This window comes from Schistocerca piceifrons, chromosome 10, assembly GCF_021461385.2.
Source record: "Schistocerca piceifrons isolate TAMUIC-IGC-003096 chromosome 10, iqSchPice1.1, whole genome shotgun sequence".
In the NCBI taxonomy this organism is placed as follows: domain Eukaryota; kingdom Metazoa; phylum Arthropoda; class Insecta; order Orthoptera; family Acrididae; genus Schistocerca; species Schistocerca piceifrons.
The window spans coordinates 10,044,540-10,067,676 of record NC_060147.1 but is presented as its reverse complement, the minus strand read 5'-3'; the positions used below and the strand labels follow the sequence as shown (position 1 = coordinate 10,067,676).

The 23,137-nt window shown below is 44.9% G+C and overlaps 1 protein-coding gene across 1 annotated transcript in view; it reads right to left on the bottom strand.

Moving 5' to 3' along the window:
* The window catches only part of LOC124719030 (acetylcholinesterase-like), an 866,528-nt gene that overhangs the window by 723,745 nt on the left and 119,646 nt on the right, over positions 1-23,137 (bottom strand). The window lies entirely within an intron of this gene.

The following is a 23,137-nucleotide window of genomic DNA, read 5'->3' as shown; positions in this document are numbered from 1 at the left end:
CGATTCACGTGGTTACACTGGACACAGGCGTCCGATCACGCCTCCACAAGATAAACATGGCGGAATCGCCTCTGTGTGTAGACTGCGGGACACCAAACACGGATGAACACCGTCTCACATGTGGCGCGGCAGAAGACGTATGGCGCTCGGTGCGACAAATTTTGTCGTATTTTCTACGAGTGACTCCGGAACACATTACACTTCTGTTTCTACTATTTCCGGATCAACAGTATTTCCCACGCACCAAGACCAACGCTGTCACATGGATCCGTGCACATGTGGTACACTATTTATTTCACGATGGACCTAAAGATGCATTCGACTTTTGGAACTACCTACAAGAACGTCATTCCAAGATCGTACGGAATCCAAAATACAGGGAGTGAGCTAACAAGACTAAGTTCGATTCTAGATGGAATAACATACGACATACGTCAAGACGTATCTGGATGATGCAGCACAAGGAGAGTAGCGACGCACCCTTCTGCATCATGTACGCAGCACTTTTTTTTTCGTTTTCCCCATATGCATTACCTCGGTGTAGGAACGTACCGAGATATTGTTTTCTTTACTCAGAGCACGATGCGGTGCTGGGTGCATTTATTTTTCATGTGGTATAGAGTAAAACCAAATGAAGAATATATTAAAAACAGTAAATAAAAATAAATAAAAATTCCTACAAAAGATTTCCCCTTACCATCCCTGATTCCTTGATTCCTTGATGGGCGAGAGGGACACTATGACCAGGCCTCGGGTTACGACCCCTGATCACTCTCCCCTCCCCGCCCTCCTGAAAAAAAAAGTGGTAGAACACTTGCCCGCAAAAGCAAGGGTCCCAAGTTCGAGTCTCGGCGCGGCACACAGTTTTAATCTGCCCAGAAGTTTCATATCAGCACACACTCCGCTGGAGAGTGAAAATCTCATTCTGGATTATCAGTCATAATTGTACAAATGATTCACTTGATCTGAAAATCAAGACGTGTAAACAAATACAGTGAGTACAAGCAGACAAGTACAGTACAATATTAACAATGTGTTGAACCACATCTTGTTGAAATATATGTGTCAACGATCCAGTGTCGAGTTGATTAGCATCAGGTGTAAGCTTAGGAAGCAAGCCAGTCATGGAAGAGTCTGAACAGAATGTAGGAAGTCTTGAGCAACTCGAGCTGTATGCAGATGAGCACTGGTTTGCTGGAGAAGTGCACTCATAGACAAGATGGGAGAGGTCCCATGTGAGATCAAAGAACGTGATGAACACAGGACTGGCCACATACAACAATTCTGGATTGACTATTGTAGGCCATGACTGCCTCAAAAATTATGCTGGCTGTGCAGGCAGTGTGGTGTGCTACAGTACAGGTGGAACTCATTGTGTTGCCTGCATACCTGCATGCATTTATCATCCATCCCCAAAGCGAATCAGGCTTCATCACCAACTCCTATGTTTTACCAACCTGTGACAATCAACATCGTTCTGGTTTGGTATCACTGTAGATGGATTCACCAATGTCTCATTGTTAATGGCAGTACATGACTGGTAGGATTTCAAATTGGTGCAAAGACTAGCAACTTCTTTTAAATGTTCAGAAATGTAAAACTATGCACTTCACGAAAAGAAAAATACAGTATGCTATGGCTATAGTAAACAAACGATCACAATTGGAAGCAGTCATCTGTTACAAATAACTGAGTGTAACAGTATATACCAATATGAAAATGAACGATTACGAAGTCTCAGTCATAAAAGGAGGTGGCAAACTTCAGTTCATTCATAGGCCAGTAAGAAAATGCATAAGCCTGCAAAACAGATTACTTGCAAAAGACGGGTTCGACATGTCTTTGAATACAGGTAGTCGGTGTGGGACCTGTCTCAAATTCGAATAACAACGAATCCTGAACGTTTGCGAAGTGTCGTCCTCTGCCAGTGGCCCTATCGGATGGAGTATGTAGGGTCACGTGCTCCGCTCACAGGTCTCCCGGCTCTTGTCGGGCTTCTTGATCCTGGAGCCGCTTGTACTCGGTCCAGGAGCTCCTCAGTTCGCTTTGCAAGGCTGCGTGCTCTCCGTACCAAGGAAAGGTCCCTGGCAGCATCAGCAATGGGACGCAGATCCTGCACAGGCAGCCAGGTGCTCTGACCACTGAGGTACGGAGCTGGACACAGAGCACTACCTGTATTCAAAGACATGTCGAACCCGTCTTTTGCAGACTGATGCATTTTCCTACTGGCCTATGAAACAACCGAAGTTTGCCACCTTCTTTTATGAAAAAATGTTCAAATGTGTGTGAAATCTTATCGGACTTAACTGCTAAGGTCATCAGTCCCTAAGCTTACACGCTACCTAACCTAAATTATCCTAAGAACAAACACATACACCCGTGCCCGAGGGAGGACTCGAACCTCCGCCAGGGCCAGCTGCACAGTCCCTGACTGCAGCGTATTATCCTTTTATGACCGACACTTTGTAATCATTCCTTTTCATATTGGTACAAACTGTTACACTCAGTTGTTTGTAGCAGGTGACTGTTTCCAATTGTGATTCTTTGTTTACTATAGTCATAGCATACTGTATTTTTCTTTTCGTGAAGTGCACGATTTTACATTTCTGAACATTTTAAAAAGGTTGCTAGGCTTTGCACCACTTTGAAATCTTACTAGTGTCTCACTGAATACTCGTGTAGCGTTGCTCAGACAGTACTTCATTGCCGATAACTCCATTATATCCCATATACTTTGAAGTTAGTAGCAACATTCTCTGTGATGTCATTAACAAGCAAAATGAAGAAGGATCCAAACATATCTGAAGTTACTTCTAGCTCTGTGGACGACTTTCCATACAAGGTCTGTATCTACATCTAGAAGCATACTGCGCAAGCCAAAGTACGGCCAGACACTGGAAAGTGAATTCAAAACGTTACTGCGAATCATGAGGTTTCAGTTGCCGCAGCGCCTGGATCTCGTACGTGTACCAGTGTAAAACACACCGCGAAACTTTCCATGCTGTTGACCATGGGATGGATAATTCTCGTCACACTGCCCAAGCAGTGGCGCTATCCGGGGCACGTGCTCCGTGGTCAGTTACAGCAACAGCAGTCTCGTCAATAATTTGCATGGCGATAGGACGGCTTCCTCCTCCATGTGCCACACCAAGTTGATCCGCGTTTTCGAATCTCATCACCATCACCATCACCATCACCATCACCATCACCATCATCTTTAAACCATTTAATGACATCGGACCTTTCCTGAGGCCTTTCAGTCAGCAGTGCTCTCTCAGTTCATCACTAGAATTGTTACTGTTCACATAAAACAGTTTAATTAAGAGTGCATAGTGTAGATGTCATACCGTGAAGCAAACAGTAGGCTATATAGCGTCAGGATTATTCCTGGTGTCGGCAAATGAAAGTAATTTTTTCAGAGTAAATCGTTTCCGCATTAACGCATTAGCACATGTACCAAGTTTGTGATGAACAGGATATGTTGGTATGTCGAATGACTGTTCTACTAACATCCTTTAGATTGTGTGATTCATCACATAACCGAAACTTAGCGGATTTCTTTAGGTGCTCATGTTGAGGACCTCACACGTTTCATTATTTACGGTCAGTTGCTACTTTTCGCAACATACAGGTCTCTTTTCTAAGTAATAAGTTCTGCTGACTTCACTGCATCATCTGAAAACAGACTAAGAGGGGTGCTCAGATGCTCTCCAAAAGTGTTTACACTGATCAGCTGGTATGTCCCTCTCTGGCACAGATATGAAAGCAATGAGGCCTCGGTAGGTCTCTGGAGGCAGCTGGCTCCTCATCTCTACATGCAAGTCACCCAATTCCCAGAAATCCCAGGGAAGGGGGCAATAAGCTCTGACGCCACACTCAATCACGTCCCAGACGTGTTCGATCGGGTTCAGATCTGGTGAGCCAGGGGGTGGTATTCATCAGACCGTGCAATGCTCTGCTGACTGACCAACGTCCAGTTCCGACGGTCACATCCCCATTTCAGTTGCAGTTGCCCATGTCATGATGTTCACATTAGTACAGGTATGAGTCGTTGATTGTGGAGGCCCATTGTTAGGAGTGTTCGTTGCATTGTGTGCTCAGACACACTTGTACTCAGCCCAGCATTAAAGTCTGATGTTAGTTCCGCCACAGTTGGCCGCATGTCCTGTTCTACCAGTGTGCCCAGCCTACAATGTCCGACATCTATTATGAGGGGTGGCCGTCCAACCCCACGACGTCTGGAAGTGGTTTCGTCTTTGTATCGCCACGTGTTGAAGAGACTTACTACGGCACTCTTAGAACACCCGACAAATCATGCAGTTTCCGAAACGAGTGCCGAGTCTCCAGGACATGACAATCTCCGTCGGTCAAACGCCTTCCCCATTCTACACACGGACAGCACTCTCACTGATTCTACACGCACCGAGCGTGTTTGACTAGCAGTCATTCCTCGCCAGGTGACGCTGCTATGGCCTGGACGGGCTTACATCGATAGTAGGTGGTCGTAATGTTCTGGCTGGTCAGTGTAATAGACCAGAAACAGCACAGGACCTGTAATGCTTGCTTAGGGAATGCCACAACCACTTCTGTTCTACTCAATGACTTCCCATCAGTTACCACGAATTTTGACCTTTCTGACAGGAAATCACGAATGCAGTCGCAGAACTGAGACGATACTCGTATACACGCAATCTGATTGCTCTTGCACGCACACAAACGTTGCTTACCAGTTTCAACTGGGAAGAGAATTCAACGATTTCCAACGAACTTTAAACGTAATTTCAAACCTCTTCTAAACTATTTCATCACGCCCGGGTTCCCGGGTTCGATTCCCGGCGGGGTCAGGGATTTTCTCTCCCTCGTGATGGGTGGGTGTTGTGTGATGTCCTTAGGTTAGTTAGGTTTAAGTAGTTCTAAGTTCTAGGGGACTGATGACCACAGATGTTAAGTCCCATAGTGCTCAGAGCCATTTGAACCATTTAAACTATTTCATTACTCTATGGGAACTAATAATACCAACATAATTAGGGTTTTTCGTCTTAAACCATGTTTAACGTCAAATATTTAACACTTTCACTTACATGTAAACGATTCGGACGTTTGCAGCCGTTTCATACATGAGCACTTGATTCTTTAAAAAATGGAGGGATGTGTAGAAGTGCTGCTGCGTCCTAACCAGCGTACCTTCTGAGATTATTGATTTTACTTTATCTTCCCTTACTGTAACCTTTTGTATGTCATGCTCTCTGACAACCCCATAAATTTTTCGCCAAAATTTTCTTGCAAATGCCCTTTTTATATCCGCTTCAATCATCGTCCGTATTTCGGACACATATGTAATAACTCGTCGTACGAGCAAGTAGTGTATCCTTAACGTTGTTACAGAATTCTTAAATACCTGCAAGTTCGCATGAGGGGCTATATTTCATGCCTGGGTCCTTTCTCTATTCCACTGAGTTATATCACTATAAGTGGTTAGAAGAACACTTAAGTAATGGAAGCTGCTGAGACGTTTAGATACCACGGGTATATTGCCGGCCGGTGTGGCCGTGCGGTTCTAAGCGCGTCAGTTTGGAACCGCGTGACCGCTACGGTCGCAGGTTCGAATCCTGCCTCGGGCATGGATGTGTGTGATGTCCTTAGGTTAGTTAGGTTTAAGTAGTTCTAAGTTCTAGGGGACTGATGATCTCAGTAGTTAAGTCCCATAGTGCGCAGAGCCATTTTTGAACCACGGGTATAAACCACCTAACATGGAAAAAGAATGTGAAAATTATTAAAATGAAAAGAGAAAGCTCCTAACATTAGCCTACAGGAAAGCTTTCACATGCAAAGTACCGTTTCACTGACCAAGAATGTAAGAAAGAAACAAATCAAGATAAATAACTCACTTATCATGTTAGACACTAAAATAACAACGGAGATGTAGAACATAAACTGACTACATAATAGCTTAATCTGCCATTGCAAATGATTAAAGAAATTTGATTCCCCCCCCCCCCCACACACACACACAAAACATTCTCTTTTCGCATAGTAGGCCCAAGCCACGCACTACCGCACGCGCACACTCGACAAGAAAACAACCATCAAACTACATACACATACCACAACAGAATCAAAAGACAAATCAACACTATACACATTAAACCAAACGCTTTTTGGAAATCATGAAACACTACATACCCCAGAAAGTCTGACACATTCCATATAGTGTACGTCAAGCATAGTTCTTTTACAGATGACAAGTATTATAATTAACTCGGGGTGAGCATCCGAAGAAATTGTTAATAATGTTTTCATACTGTTAATCAATGGTGCTATCCCATTTGACTCTCGATTAATTTAGAAAAAAAATAATTGTATATTGTCTATTGTTAACAGAAGTATCCTGACACTAGGGCTGGGGATATGATACTCGCGTTCGAACGGGCTCGCGAATTCCCTTTGTTACTTTATAAATGAATAAAAAGTAGCCCCAATTTTAATTAACTCCTGAAAATCTTACTAAAAATTTTTACATATTAAATAAATTTGTATATTGATTGAAAGAAAGAATGTGCTAATGAGATGACGTATTTTTAATTACTCATGAATTATTTTGTAAAAAATATCGATGAGCTAAAATGTGTCAAGAAAACTCCGTGAAACAAAATGTAGTGGGTGCTTTCGTTTGTTTAACGATAGAAGAAAACGGAACGCGACTTGTTCGCTCCATTTCTCCTTTGTCCTCCGTTATCGAGATACGGTGTGTGACACTTGCACGCTTTTGTTAAGTTCATGTCAAGTAGCCGCGTTTCATTTGAAGATCCCTTTCCTTGCTTTTCATGTTATACACACATCAAAAAAAGTTTTCTATCACCCCAGTTCCCAGAACCCGCGGGATTAGCCGAGCGGTCTAGGGCGCTGCAGTCATGGACTGTGCGGCTGGTCTCGGCGGCGGTTCGAGTCCTCCCTCGGGCATGGGTGTGTGTGTTTGTCCTTAGGATAATTTAGGTTAAGTAGAGTGTAAGCTTAGGGACTGTTGACCTTAGCAGTTAAGTCCCATAAGATTTCACACACATTTAAACTTTTTTTTAAGACAAACGTTGACTGTGGATTTTGTATCACAGACGCAGTCCCTTTGACTGTTCAGAGATGTCACTAAACCCGCCCAAAGATATAAACAACCATGTATGAGCAGCGTTTATTAGACGGAAGGGGTCCGACAGCCGTTCAGTTCCAGTCATTCCACCAGGAAGGAGGTACACGCCTCGTGTTGTCTGTTGTTCAGCCATGCCTAGACGGCCAATACCGCAGTTCGATCGCGTCCGCATTGTTTCTTTGTGCCAGGGAGGACTCTCAACAAGGGAAGTATTCATGCGTCTCGGAGTGAACCAATGATGTTCGGACATGGAGGAGATGCCACGCTCGCGCCGCCCAAGGGCTACTACCGCAGTAGATGACCGCTGCCTACGGATTATGGCTCGGAGGAACTCTGACAGCAACGCCACCATGTTGAATAATGCTTTTCGTGCAGCCACAGGACGTCGTGTTACGACTGAAACTGTGCGTAACAGGCTGCATGATGCGCAGCTTCACTCTCGACGTCCATGGCGAGGTCGACCTTTGCAGCCACGACAGCATACAGCGCGGTACATATGGGCCCAGCAACATGCCGAATGGACCGCTCACGATTGGGACACATTCTCTTCACCGATGAGCGTCGCATATGCCTTCAACCAGACAATCGTCGGAGACGTCTTTTGAGGCAACGCGTTCATGCTGAACGCCTTAGACACACTGTCCAGCGAGTGCAGCAAGGTGGAGGTTTACTGCTGTTATGGGGTGGCATTATGTGGGGCCGACGTACGCCGCTGGTGGTCACGGAAGGCGCCGTAACGGCTGTACGATACGTGAATGCCATCCTCCGACTGATAGTGCAACGGTATCGGCAGCATATTGGCGAGGCATTCGTCTTCATGGACGACAATTTGCGCCCCCATCGTGCACATCTTGTGAATGACTTCCTTCAGGATAACGACATCGCTCGACTAAGTGCAAATGATTCAAATGGCTCTCAGCACTATGGGTCATCAGTCCCTAGAACTTAGAACTAATTAAACTTAACTAACCTAAGGACATCACACACATCCATGCCCGAGGCAGTATTCGAACCTGCGACCGTAGCGGTCGCGCGGTGCCAGAATGTAGCGCCTAGAACCGCTCGGCCACTCCAGCCGGCGCTCGGCTAAGTGGCCAGCAAGTTGTCCAGATATGAACCCTATCGAGTATGCCTGGAATGGATTGGAAAGGGCTGTTTATGGACCACATGACCCACTAACCACACTGAGGGCTCTACGCCGAATCGGCGTTGAGGAGTGGAACAATGTGGACCAACAGTGCCATGATGAACTTGTGGATAGTATGCCACGACGAATACAGGCATGCATCAATGCAAGAGGACCTTCTACTGAGTATTAGAGGTACCGGTGTGTACAGCAATCTGGACCACCACGTCTGTATGGTGGTACAACATGCAACATGTGGTTTATCATGAGCAATAAAAAGGGCGGAAATGATGTTTATGTTGATTTCTATTCCAATCTTCTATACAGGTTCCGGAACTCTCGGAACCGAGCTGATGCAAAACTTTTTATGATGTGTGTAGTATTACCAGTAAACTAACTTCGCTCCTGCTGTTTCCCTCACGTAGACGGTATGACCTGCACAGATTTTTTTGTATTAATTTAATGGAATTTTTATGTTCCTCATAAATTGTAATATTTTCTAAGCTTATCACATTAACTAAGACCGTATAAGCATGGCCTTTGCGGAAGCGATTTTGGTAGCTGGGAGTCCAAAGATTGTGTTAATCACGCGTTTTGTGTTCTTGTGGAAATATTTTCATAGCAACTTTCATTCCCTAATAAATTTTTATTTATATCTAACAGGGAAGTGAAATACTAATTTTCATAAATTTAATGAATGCCGTCCACCTAACACGACTGCCACGCACTTCCTTCTTCGTGGCAATTCTCAGCCGCACTCTGCAGGGGCAGTGAGGACGCTCCTGCAGCCTTTTCGATGGGAAGCGTTCGATCTCCCACAACACAGCCGTAACTGGCTCGTCCTGAGTATCATCTCTGTTCACGTGAAACGCTGGATACGAAGACAACACTCGCGCGCAGGCTACGCGCTATAGACCGGCGTAGAGAATTATCGGAAAGCACAGGCGGCTGCCTTCTATGCCGATGGTGTTGGAAATTTGGTCTAACGTTCCGACAAATGTCTAAGTAGGAGCGCCGGTTATGTATTTGAAAGTAAAATTTTTAAATTCGATAAAAAAAAAATTCTCCTCTTGCCAGCTGCCAGAAAGGTCACACGTGTTTTAGTGGTATCGGCAGTAATTTATTTCGTATCAAAATGAATCAGTGAATTTGTAGGGGAGAGAGTTGTACCCAGATGACAGAGTGCCTAGGAACACATGTTTTCTGGTCGGTGTTTCCATCTGGCGACTTATTTTAGAATCACATGCACGAATGCGTCGTGAAGACCACCACAAAGACTTTCCAGGATTCTCTGCCTTTTTTGTTGTGCGACAGCGACAGCGAAAAGAACGCCTCCTTTCCTCTAGAGACTCCCACCCGAGTTCCTGAAGCATTTCCGTAACACTCGCGTGATGATCAAACCTACCAGTAACAAATGTAGCAGCCCGCCTCTGAATTGCTTCTATGTCCTCCCTCAATCCGACCTGTAGGGATCCCAAACGTTCGAGCAATACTCAAGAATAGGTTGTATTAGAGTTTTATAAGCGGTCTCCTTTACAGATGAGCCACATCTTCCCAAAATTCTACCAATGAACCGAAGACGACTATCCACCTTCCCCACAATTGCCATTACATGCTTGTCCCACTTCATATCGCTCTGCAATGTTACGCCCAAATATTTAATCGACGTGACTGTGTCAAGCGCTACATTACTAATGGAGTATTCAAACATTACCAGATTCTTCTTCCTATTCATCTGCATTAATTTACAGTTACCTATATTTAGAGTTAGCTGCCATTCTTTACACCAATCACAAATCCTGTCCAAGTCATCTTGTATCCTCCTACAGTCACTCGACGACGACACCTTCCCGTACACCACAGCATCATCAGCAAACAGCCGCACATTGCTATCCACCCTATCCAAAAGATCATTTATGTAGATAGAAAACAACAGCGAACCTACCACACTTCCCTGGGGCTCCCCAGATGTACCCTCACCTCCGATGAGGTCAATAGGATATTTATTCCTACGTACATGATCATGTTGTATGTTTGAACAGTCTTTCACATTTGAAAACGCTTTTCTATTCTGGAGCCTTATTTCTGTGATTTCGGAAAAAGACTGCAGCGCGGGTCAAGTGAGTGCTACCATTTCAAAATGGAATAAGCAGTATGTTAAACTTCTATTACAAGATTGGATACGCGCGAATGTTTGGAGTATTCCAACGTACAGCAAACTCTCCTACTAAATTTTGCTAAAAGATCGGGATAAATGGAGCAAAGATTTGGAAATGTAAGATCGTCCTTTCGTGATGTAGTGTCACGGAGCAAAGTTTCCCTCGGAATTTTGTTAATGTAAAACGTGTGGAAACAGCCACAGTAAAGTGTGCAAACGGGAAGTATAATATTTTAGGGGTACATGAACTGCAGCAGAGATACCAAACTGTAAACGTAAATGTAATTTCTAAATAGACGAATGTTCTCGACATAAGAGATCTATATAAACCATTGTACAAGGGTGCCCGATCTCACGTTTTGGTCTCACCGTCTGCTTATTTTTCTCGCTCGCTTTGTTAGCTCGATCGATTCTGAATTACGCTAGCTTTGCACTGATGTTAATTTAGCTGAGAGCTCAGCTTCAATTCTTATGTGGAGAATAAATGATTGATCAGATTCCGGAAGAAATCCATACATATAAAAGGCAATGTCCTGACTGATTGGCTAGCTGAGTGACTGATCGGCGCCCAGCCCAAACTGAAACTTGAAATTTGCGGAAGGTGTGGACCTTATACTGTATGCGTCGTTTAAGAAAAGATTTTTCGAAATTACAATTGTATGAGGGTGAAATTCGTGATGAAGGGTTTCTTGAAAAATTTCGCTTTTAAGGAAATTTGGAAATCAGACCTACGGTACGAAAAACTGGTATTAGATTTCTCACTCAGAAAATAAAAAAATATACGTATTTCGGCCTTTTTGGAAATATTACTCTATGGGGATGAAATAATGAGCGAAAGCTTTTTTTGAGAATATATCATTATTAGCGTACTACTTAAACATTTTTAAAGCTACATCTATGAACACTGGCATTTGACTTCTCGGTTATAAATCAAAAAAATACATGTTTCACTGTTTTTGGAAATTCAACCACTAAGTGGCTAAATAGTCGGTGATACTTTTTTTAGGAAACAAATGATTACTAAAGAACTACTAAGGGTTTTTGAAGGCTGCATCTGTGACAGTTGGTATTTCACTTCCCGGTCAGAAATTTAAAAAATATGTGTTTCAGTGTTTCTAGAAATTCAACCCCTAAGGGAGTGCAATAGGGGATGAAAATTTTTAAGAAAATATTTCGTTACCTTAAAAAATTATAAAGCTTCTAAATTCATGGAAACTGTTATTTCATTTCTCGGTTAGACATAAAGAATTATTTGGGTTGTTTGGGGGGAGGAGACCAGACAGCGAGGTCATCGGTCTCATCGGATTAGGGAAGGACAGGGAAGGAAGTCGGCCGCGCCCTTTCAGAGAAACCATCCCGGCATTCGCCTGGAGCGATTTAGGGAAATCACGGGAAACCTAAACCAGGATTGCCGGACGCGGGACTGAACCGTCGTCCTCCTGAATGTGAGTCCAGTGTCTAACCACTGCGCCACCTCGCTCGGGGGATGAAAGTAGCTTGGACATATCTCAACAAGATCGCAAAAAAGCATGATTAACAAAAACTTTGGACCCCAGTTACCAGAATCGCTTTCTGGTCAGAAGTACATTCGGAAAAGACCATGCTTATATGGCCTTAATTAGCGAGGAAAGCTTAGGTGTTGCAATTTGTGAACGACATAAAAATATGTAAAAAAAATCTGCAGGTCATACAGTCTACGAGAGCAGAGCAACGGGCGTCGAGTTAGTTAAATGTAAAGGGATAGAGTACTATGTTCACAGACAACATTTTTTTATTTTTCCGTCATAACTAACGATTAGTCGCTGTGATGACCAAATGTAAGTGTGTGTGTCAATTACCTTAAAAATATATCGTCAAATAAATTTTATACTTCATTTAAAGTGTCAGTCCTTTCCTTACAAGGTTAGTCATTGTGGAATAAATACGGAAGCTTTTCTTTTGGTCCGTATAATTTCATTCCATTTCATGCACAGCTATCTTGTCTGTAAATTCAGATTTCAATCATTTTTACATTGTGAAGTCCGATTGTAAATTGTATACTCTCTTCCGAAAGGAAGCAACTTTGAATTTCACGGTCAGTTTATAGATTAGCAAAAGAACTGCTTTCTAAGCTTACTGTGGGCCGTAGCTATTTTGAAGCGGCTACTGAAATTGTGTAATAGTTTACGTAAAAGATATAACAATACAATTGAAGGAACCACACCGCACATTGCTATCCACCCTATCCAAAAGATCATTTATGTAGATATAAAACAACAGTTTTCTTTAACGGTGCCATCATTGCTAATAATTTCAAGTCAGAATTTACAGGAAGTTGATATTTTCATTTGTCAGTTATTTTGCATAAGTTTAATTTATTTAAAGGGAAGCGGTGATAGAATGAGACTGCTCTGAGCAAAATAAGGGTCTGTGAGCCATGTAAGTTATAACGGCCTTGTCGGTATTCCTCTAGGTCCGCTACATTAGGTCGCTATCTCTCCCTATTTTTCCGACAAACTTTCCATGCAGCTAATCTCAGTACATAATTCCTCCAGGGATACTATTATGAGTGTTTCAAGTGAGAATATCGATTGTTAAGGGGTCACGAATTACAGTTTATTGAAACACTCAATAGACATCAACACTTTGATAACATTCAGCTCTTTAATCTGCATGCCACAGTTTGCTTCCACACTGAAACTTGAGCAAATAGCGATCGCGGCGCGGACACGCAAGGAAAGCCTTAAGAGGCTGCCGAGCAGTATCGACATAAGCACATACAAGCTCGAACCACCCCGTCTTGGCCGAGGGCCCAACTGCAACTAGCTCGCACCACAACACCACCTCGTCTCCAGAGTATTGTCAACAAGAAAAGATTAACTTATACTGGTAGCTACGGCTACAATACGCACAAAGGACAACTTCAGCGATAACTGTATCTACGAGGTCTGTTCAGAAAGTCCCAAACATCCGTAATTTCGCGCCTATGGTGTGTTTCACCGAAACACACCCTGCGCTCACCTGTGTTTAATGTCAAACTACCGGAAGTTTCATTGTTGCATACAGGGTCGTCCAATGATAGTGACCGGGCCAAATATCTCACGAAATAAGCATCAAACTAAAAAAACTACAAAGAACGAAACTCGTCTAGCATGAAGGGGGAAACCAGATGGCGCTATGGTTGGCCCGCTAGATGGCGCTGCCATAGGTCAAACGGATATCAACTGCGCTTTTTTTAAAATAGGAACCCCCACTTTAGTACATATTCCTGTACTACGTAAAGAAATATGAATGTTTTAGTTGGACCACTTTTTTCGCTTTGTGATAGAGGGCGCTGTAATAGTCACAAACGTATAAGTACGTGGTATCACATAACATTCCGCCAGTGCGGACGGTATTTGCTTCGTAATACATTACCCGCGTTAAAATCAACCGTTTATCAATTGCGGAAAAGGTCCATATCGTGTTGATGTACCGCTATTGTGATGAAAATGGCCAACGGGCGTGTGCTATGTATGCTGCTCGGTATCCTGGACGACATCATCCAAGTGTCCGGACCGTTCGCCGGATAGTTACGTTATTTAAGGAAACAGGAAGTGTTCAACCACATGTGAAACGTCAGCCACGACCTGCAACAAATGATGATGCCCAAGTAGGTATTTTAGCTGTTGACGCGGCTAATCCTAAAATCAGCAGCAGAAAATTGCGCGAGAATCGGGAATCTCAAAAACGTCGGTGTTGAGTATGCTACATCAACATCGATTGCACCCGTACCATATTTCTATGCACCAGGAATTGCATGACGACGACTTTGAACGTCGTGTACAGTTCTGCCACTGGGCACAAGAGAAATTACGGGACGATGACAGATTTTTTGCACGCGTTCTATTTAGCGACGAAGCGTCATTCACCAACAGCGGTAACGTAAACCGGCATAATATGCACTATTGGGCAACGGAAAATCCACGATGACTGCGACAAGTGGAACATCAGCGACCTTTGCGGATTAATGTAAGCTGCGTCATTATGGGAGGAAGGATAATTAACCCCAATTTTCTCATTTTATCGATGGCAATCTAAATGGTGCAATGTATGCTGATTTCCTACCGATGTTACTACAAGATGTTTCACTCCATGACAGAATGGCAATGTACTTCCAACATGATGGATGTCCGGCACTTAGTTCGCGTGCGGTTGAAGCGGTATTGAATAGCATATTTCATGACAGTTGGATTGGTTGTCGAAGCACCATACCGTGGCCCGCACGTTCACCGCATCTGACGTGTGTGGGGAACGTTGAAGGATATTTGCTATCGTGATCCACCGACAACGCCTGAAAACATGCGTCAGTGCATTGTCAATGCATGTGCGAACATTACGGAAGGCGAACTACTCGCTGTTGAGAGGAATGTCGTTACAAGTATTGCCAAATGCATTGAGGTTGACGGACACAATTTTGAGCATTTATTACATTAATGTGGAATTACAAGTAATCGCGCTGTAACAGCATGCGTATATAGTTACTGTTCAGTGGTAGATTGAGTAAACATTGTGTTGTGTAGTTTACGAATTTCGAGACGGCAGAGAAGCACCGCGTCTGCATTGAATTTTGCGTGGAACTCACGGAGACCTTCACAGAGAGACAAAAAATGATGCAGAAAGCCTACGCCGATGAGTGCTTAAGCTGTACTCGGTGTTACAAATGGTTCACACGGCTTAAGAATGGCCGAATGGGCGCCCTTCGACGTCTACCGACGACGCTCATGTCAACGAAATTGTGCTTGCCAATCGAAAACTGATTGTCCAAGAGGTTGCAGACGACTCTTAACATTTCGTTTGGATTATGTCATGAAATCCTGACACGGTATTCGGAATGCACCGTGTTGTCGGCAAGTTCGTCCTATGGCCCACCTTTGCCTGACAATCTGTGAAGAGACTTTGGATCTCGGAAACGAGAACCTCCTATTATTAACAGAGGGAAATTATAACATGTAAGCTTTCACGGTCGGTGTCTTCATTAATTAAAACTTCCGGGCTGAATTGCCGTGGTCCATATAAAAAACTTCTCCTTCCTGACGTTTCGTTGCCTACTGCGGCCAACATCTTCTGAGGTGAGTCGGCGACTGGCTGTTAGGCGTTTTTTTTTCCTTTATTGTTATTTGAATACCTGAACAAGCAGGTAGGCTGTCAGCGGCATGCTACGCCGCTCTTCAGCCATAGTGTTGACAATAACAGTACACAGAATGGAGAATCAGAATGAAGAGTGACGGGCAAAAAAATAGTGGTCACAGATACACAAAAAACACGGAGCCGTTCACACTCGACGATAACGACAATGAAAACACGTTGACACGGCGCACATAACACTGATGAATCCGACGGCACAAGTGAACGTAGAAGCGTGACGGCGGACACTAAAAACACAAAACGACGTCACACACACGAGACACAGATGGCGATGATCTCCGGCGCGCGAAGGTCCACTTAACGTGTGCGAGTTCGGGGACCTGCCAAGAGGGGAAGAAGGGTGAGGGAGAGGTGGAGAGGGGAGAGCAAAGATGCCAATGGCGGAGGGGATGGGAGAAGGAGTAGAGGGACAGGGGAGGGGAGGCCCGGGGGAGGAGTGGGGAGAAAGGGAGGAGGGAGGGAGGGTGCCCAAAGGAACAGACACAGGAAGAGAGAGGGAGGATCAAAGTTGGTAGGAGGGGTAGATATGGAGGGGAGGAGGGCATCATCAAGGAGGGGGAGCTGGCGGAAGCCACCTTGGGAGAGGGTAAGGAGGGTGGAGAGATGGAGACCCGGTGGGACGTGGGAATACAGGTGCGGGAGCGGGCGGGGGTGGGAGAGGATGGGTGAGACAAGCGGGTGAGGAGGATTGAGTTTGCGGGAGGTGTACAGGATCCGTATCCTTTCAAGGAAAAGGAGGAGGTGGGGGAATGGAATGAGATCATACAGTATCCGCGTGGTGGAAGGGAGACGGATGCGATAGGCGAGGCGGAGAGCATGGTGTTCAAGGATTTGAAGGGGTTTATAAAAGGTAGGGAGGCAGAGATACAGGCCGGATGGGCGTAACAAAGGATAGGGCAGATGAGGGATTTATAGGTGTGGAGTATGGTGGAGGGGTCCAGACCCCACGTACGGCCGGAAAGGAGCTTGAGGAGACGGAGTCGGGAGCGTGCCTTGGCTTGGATTGTCCAGAGATGGGGAGTCCAGGAGAGGCTACGGTCGAGGGTGACGCCAAGGTACTTAAGGGTGGGAGTGAGGGCGATAGGACGGCCATAGATGGTGAGATAGAAATCAAGGAGGCGGAAGGAAGGGGTGGTTTTCCCTACAATGATCGCCTGGGTTTTGGAGGGATTGACCTTGAGCAACCACTGGTTGCACCAAGCGGTGAACCGCTCAAGATGGGATTGGAGAAGTTGTTGGGAGCGCTGCAGGGTGGGGGCAAGGGCAAGGAAGGCGGTGTCATCGGCAAACTGGAGAAGGTGGACGGGGGGTGACGGCGGCGGCATGTCCGCCGTATACAAAAGGTACAGAAGGGGGGAGAGGACGGAGCCTTGGGGCACACCGGCAGAGGGGAAAAAGGTGTAGGGATCTGTGTTATGGATGGTGACGTAGGAAGGACAGTGGGAGAGAAAGGAGCCGATCAGACGGACGTAATTAATGGGAAGGGCGAAGGTTTGGTCTGTTAGGCGCTGGAGGTCCCGCTTATATAGAGCGCTTAGATGGTGCCACCATTCATCACGTGCTTTCGACTTTAAAACTATCTCTGGCTAGTGCCATCTCTCTCGATTATAGGTAATCGATAGTCACTTGGGTGGTACAGAGTCGACCGCCATATCTTGTCTAGTTTTAATCCATCTTCTTTTCTATTAAAATTATTTTCGCGCTTGTAGATCTCTATAGCTTCTCAGGATGGAAACAGCCAGGGTATTACGTAAAGCCAAGCCACCCAGCAGTAATTTATTCCTAGGAGAAAGGAGGGCGTTACGGGAGATTAATGCGGACAGGAATATTATTGTGCTTACTGTTGATAAGGGTAATGCTACTGTTGTGCTGAAGAGTGAGAATTATCATAGAAAGATCAGTGACCTCTTGGATCCTACCACCTATAAAAAACTGAAAAAGGACCCTACAACGAAAGTGTTAAGTTCTACCCAGCGATTAATAGAAAGCTCTTCCATTCCTACAGAAGATTAAAAATACCTTTGCAAAACGGAAGCTTACCCTCCTAGACTGTATGGGTTACCCAAGATACACAAGTCCAATGTCCCATTGAGACCGATAGTAAGTGCCACTGGAGCTCCTACTCAAAAGCTGGTTAGATATCTTGCTTCTTTGTTGCAACTGTATATAGATAAAACTGACACTCATATTAAAAATTCCATGCATTTTATCGAAAAACTGAGGGAGATCACAGATAGTCCAAGTGACATCCTTGTCAGTTTCGATGTAGTATCCCTGTTCACCATGGTCCCTGTTGATGAAGTTCTTTCTTACATAGCTGACATGTTTCCTACTGATATTACAGTTTTGTTTCGACATTGTCTATCCTCGACTTATTTTCAATATAACAACGAGTTTTCTGAACAAATTGATGGGGTGGCCATGGGCAGCCCTCTGAGCCCAGCTATTGCTAACCTATTTATGGAATTTTTCGAACATCAAGTGCTACAGTCGGCCAAATAAAGTCCTTTGAAATGGTATCGATACGTGGATGGCATCTTTGTAATATGGAATCATGCTGAAGAGGAACTGAGTGATGTTTTGGTGCACGTAAACAGTTTCAATCCAAAGATACAATTCACCATGGAGGAAGAGAGTAATGGACAACTAAATTTTTTGGATGTATTGGATATTAAAAGGGCAGATGGGACTTTAGGGCACAAGGTATATAGGAAAGAAACACACACCGATCGTTACCTACATAAAGATTCGAATCATCATCCTAGGCAGAAGAGAGGAGCCATAAAAACTTTAGTGGACAGGGCTCATAACGTCTATGAGCCAATTTATTTGCAAGACGAATTAAGCCATTTGCGAACGGCTTTCAAGAGAAATGGGTACACTGACAACGAAATAGATCGAGCACTCCACCCTAGAAGAAAAGTGTCCGAAAATAGACGACAACAACAACCGTCGGCTGGAAAAGTTTTTCTTCCATTTATTCATAACGGACCGTAGTGTGAAAGTTTTGGCCTAGTTTCAAGAGGAGACAATCTTTCGACCTACTAAGAAAATTAGTGAAAGTTTAAGATCGGTGAAAGACCCTTGACACCTCTTAGCTACCCCAGGTGTGCATAAAATTCCGTGTAGCTGTCGCATGGTTTATATTGGAACAACTAAAAGGAGTGTTAATACCCGCCTAACGGAACACAAAAGGAACTGTAGATTGGAACAAAATGACAAATCATCTGTAGCGGAACACGTTTCCAAAGACGGTGATCACGAAATAAAATTTAGTGAGACAAACGTGATAGCTAGGACCTCACATTATTATACCCGCATGTATAGAGAAGCTATAGAGATCTACAAGCACGGAAATAATTTTAATCAAAAAAGAAGAAGGATTAAAACTAGACAAGATATGGCGGTCGACGTTGTACCAACGAAGTGACAATCGATTACCTGTAATCGAGAGAGATGGCACTTGTGGTGTCACTGCCAGACAGCACACTTGCTAGGTGGTATCCTTTAAATCGGCCGCGGTCCGTTAGTATACGTCGGACCCGCGTGTCGCCACTGTCAGTGATCGCAGACCGAGCGCCACCACACGGCAGGTCTCGAGAGACTTACTAGCACTCGCCCCAGTTGTACGGACGACTTAGCTAGCGATGCAACACTGACGAAGCCTCGTTTATTTGCAGAGAAGATAGTTAGAATAGCCTTCAGCTAAGTCAATGGCTACGACCTAGCAAGGCGCCATAGCAATTGATAGTTATCGTATGAAGCATGTCTCATCAAGAACCATGTATACAAATGATGGATTAAAGTTAAGTATTCCAACAGCTACGTACTTTTCTTTATAGCATTCATTACGTATCCTGTTTCAGACCTCGCGCCATCCTGCGTGAGCTTATAGCGTGCATTTCGGCCTTCTCTAGCACTATAACAGCACTAGCCAGAGATAGTTTTAAAGTCGAAAGCACGTGATGAGTGGTGGCGCCATCTAAGCGCTGTATATAAGCGGGACCTCCAGCGCATAGCAGCCAGTCGCTGGCTCACCTCGGAAGGTGTTGCCCGCAGTAGGCAACGAAACGTCAGGAAGGAGTAGTAGTTTTATATACGGACCACGGCAGTTCAGCCCGGAAGTTTTAATTAATGAAGAGCGCAAATGTGGCATGTGAGGACACCGTACTCTCAGACGGTGATATCGCTGAAAAAGTGAAAGAAATGATTATCAACGATCGCCGAATCACAGAGAAGTCGCTGATGATGCTGAGCATATCATTTGACTCATGACATGAAATTTTTTTCGGAAATTTTGGGTATGAAACGTGTGACAGCTAAATTTGCTCCGAAATCGCTGAACTGCGAACAGAAACTGTGTCAGACTCAAGTTTCTTGGAAGTCCCTAAGTGAAAATAACGACGCAGAACTACTGAAACGTGTAGGAGCTGAAACGTGTGTTTACGTCATCATCTCGAAACTACGGTTCAGTCGTCCCACTGAATGCATTCTGCATCGCCAAGATCGAAGAGAGGTTCGAGAAATGCGGTCAAAATGTGGAGGTTAAGCTCTCTGTAGCCCTCTACTCTAACGGTATACATCACCATGACTCCCTGCCACAAGGCCCAACAATTAATAAGTAGTACTACTTACAGGTTCAACGCAGTTAGCGTGAAGTAACTCGAAAAAAAAAAAAGCCTGGATTTGCAGCGACACAATTGTTGGCTTTTGTGCCGCTTGCTCACATTTCGTTGCTCGTTCGTAAATTTTTGGCGAAAACCAATACTGCAATTATGCCACAGCCTCCAAATTCACTGGACATTGCCCTGTAATTTTGTTCTGCTCCCAAAAATAACGAAAATGAAATGATACAATTTCAGAGACTTTGCTGTTCTCGTATAGGTATGATTTTACTATAAAAATGAAGCGGCGAGTGAAAATTTGTATCAATGCCAGGAATCGAACCCAGGTCTTGTGCTTAGGAGGCAGGTGCATCAGCCACTAAGCCACCTTCGCACAGGGGTTCGCACCGCTGCACCAAGTATATCTGTACGAGACCAGTGAAGTCTCTGGAACCGTGTCACTTCATTTGTATCAGCACCAGCACCTGCGTTTCTGGCTGCATGCGACATGTATTGGGTGATAAAAAAGTCTGTATAAATTTGAAAACTGAATAAATCACGGTATATTGTAGATAGAGAGGTACAAATTGACACACATGCTTGGAATGACATGGGGTTTTATTAAAACCAAAAAAATACAAAAGTTCAAAAAATGTCCGACAGATGGCGTTTCATCTGATCAGAATAGCAATAATTAGCATAACAAAGTAAGACAAAGCAAAAATGATGTTCTTTACAGGAAATGCTCAATATCTCCACCATCATTCTTCAACAATAGCTGTAGTCGAGGAATAATGTTGTGAACAGCACTGTAAAGCATGTCCAGAGTTATGGTGAGGCATTGGCGTAGGATGTTGCCTTTCAGCATCCCTAGAGATGACGGTCGATCACGATACACTTGCGACTTAAGGTAACCCCAAAGCCAATAATCGCACGGACTGAAGTCTGGGGACCTGGGAGGCCAAGCGTGACGAAAGTTGCGGCTGAGCACACGATCATCACCAAACGATGCGCGCAAGAGATCTTTCACGCGTCTAGCAATATGGGGTGTTCTTTTTGGGTTCTAATAAAACCCCATGTCATTCCAAGCATGTGTGTCACTTTTTACATCGCTATCTACATTATTCCGAGGTTTATAAAGTTTTCAAATTTTTACTGACTTTTTGATCATCCGGTACATTCGATGGTGAGGTGATGTTCCAGAACATGGGGATCCTTGGCAATTCTGTTCGTGTGTTAGGGGCAATTTAAAGTAGACCGGGGAGGCAGCGAGAATTTCGATCAAGGGGGGAGACCGGCCGGAGTGGCCGTGCGGTTCTAGGTGCTACAGTCTGGAACCGCGAGATTGCTACGGTCGCAGGTTCGAATCCTGCCTCAGGCATGGATGTTGTTTTTTTTTGTGGTTTTAGGGCGCACAACTACAATGGTCATTAGCGCCCAGACTAAGTTAGGGATGCACTGCGAGGCACAAGGCTAAAACAGCAACTAAAAGGGACAATACTATAAAAGACATAGACAGGCGGAGGATTAAAAAAAAAACAGCATAATCAAATGTCCTTAGACAGGATTGTCAAGTTGATAAAACGAAGAACGCGAGCAGCTGCTCCTGGCTCATCCGCTAAAATGGCATCCAGAGTACATGGCAGGCCGAGATCAACGCGCAGTGTATTAAAATTCGGACAGGACGTTAAAATGTGGCGGACCGTCAGCAATTGCCCACATGGGCAGAATGGCGCCGGCGCAGCCGTCAGCAGATGGCGGTGGCTGAACCGGCAGTGTCCAATTCGTAACCGGGCCAAAACTACCCCCTCCCGCCGAGAAGGGCGTGAGGAGGACGTCCAAGCCGCGGGAAGAGGTTTCAAGGCCCGAAGCTTGTTGTCCGTAAGTGCAGCCCAATCGGCATGCCACAGCGATAAAATGCGCTGACAAATGACCCTGCTACAATCTGATGAAGGGACACAACAAGAAGCTGTCCGAGGCTGGAGGACCGCAGCCTTGGCCGCGGCATCTGCAGCTTCGTTCCCAGGGATACCGACATGGCCAGGAACCCACACAAAACTAACCGGAGAACCGTCGTCCACCAGCTGCTGAAGAGAGCGTTGGATCCGGTGCACGAAAGGGTGAACCGGATACGGATCACTGGGGCTGTGGATGGCGCTCAGGGAATCGGAGCAGATGACGTAAGCAGAATGTCGGCGGCGGCAGATGTAAAGAACAGCCCGGTAGAGGGCAAATAGCTCAGCTGTGAAGACCGAAGAATGGCCACGGAGCCGGTATTTGAAACTATGTGCCCTGACAATAAAAGAACACCCGACACCGTCATTGGTCTTAGAGCCACCTGTCTAAATGAAGATCGTACACTACTGGCCACCGTAAATGCAACACCAAGAAAGACAAGAGGTAGCACAACAAAATTTATTTTGTAGATAACATGTTGACCAAGTATCAAATGATTACGTTTACAGACGTCTGTGACATGTGGTTCCTGCCAGAATCAGTAGCCAGAGTAGCCGCCATTGTTGGAGATCACCGCTGCCACACGTCTCGGCATTGAGTCAAAGAGACGTTGGATGTGTTCCTGGGGTACAGCAGCCCAAGCAGCTTCCACACGTTGCCAAAGATCATCTGGTGTGGCAGCTGGGGATGTAATCTGGGTCACTCGTTGAGCAACCATGGACCACATGTTTTCTATCGGCGAAAGATCCGGAGAGCGAGCCGGCCAGGGAAGCAATTCAATCTGGTTATTGACGAAGAACCTTTGGACAATGCGTGCCACGTGTGGTCGCGCATTATCCTGTTGAAATATGGCTGTGGCCGAGCCCTGAAGGTAAGGAAGGACAACTGGCTCCAGCACCTCGGATATGTAGCGCCGGCTATTTAAAGTACCGGCAATGCGTACTAGAGGCGTGCGAGAGTAATATCCAATACCGCCCCATACCATA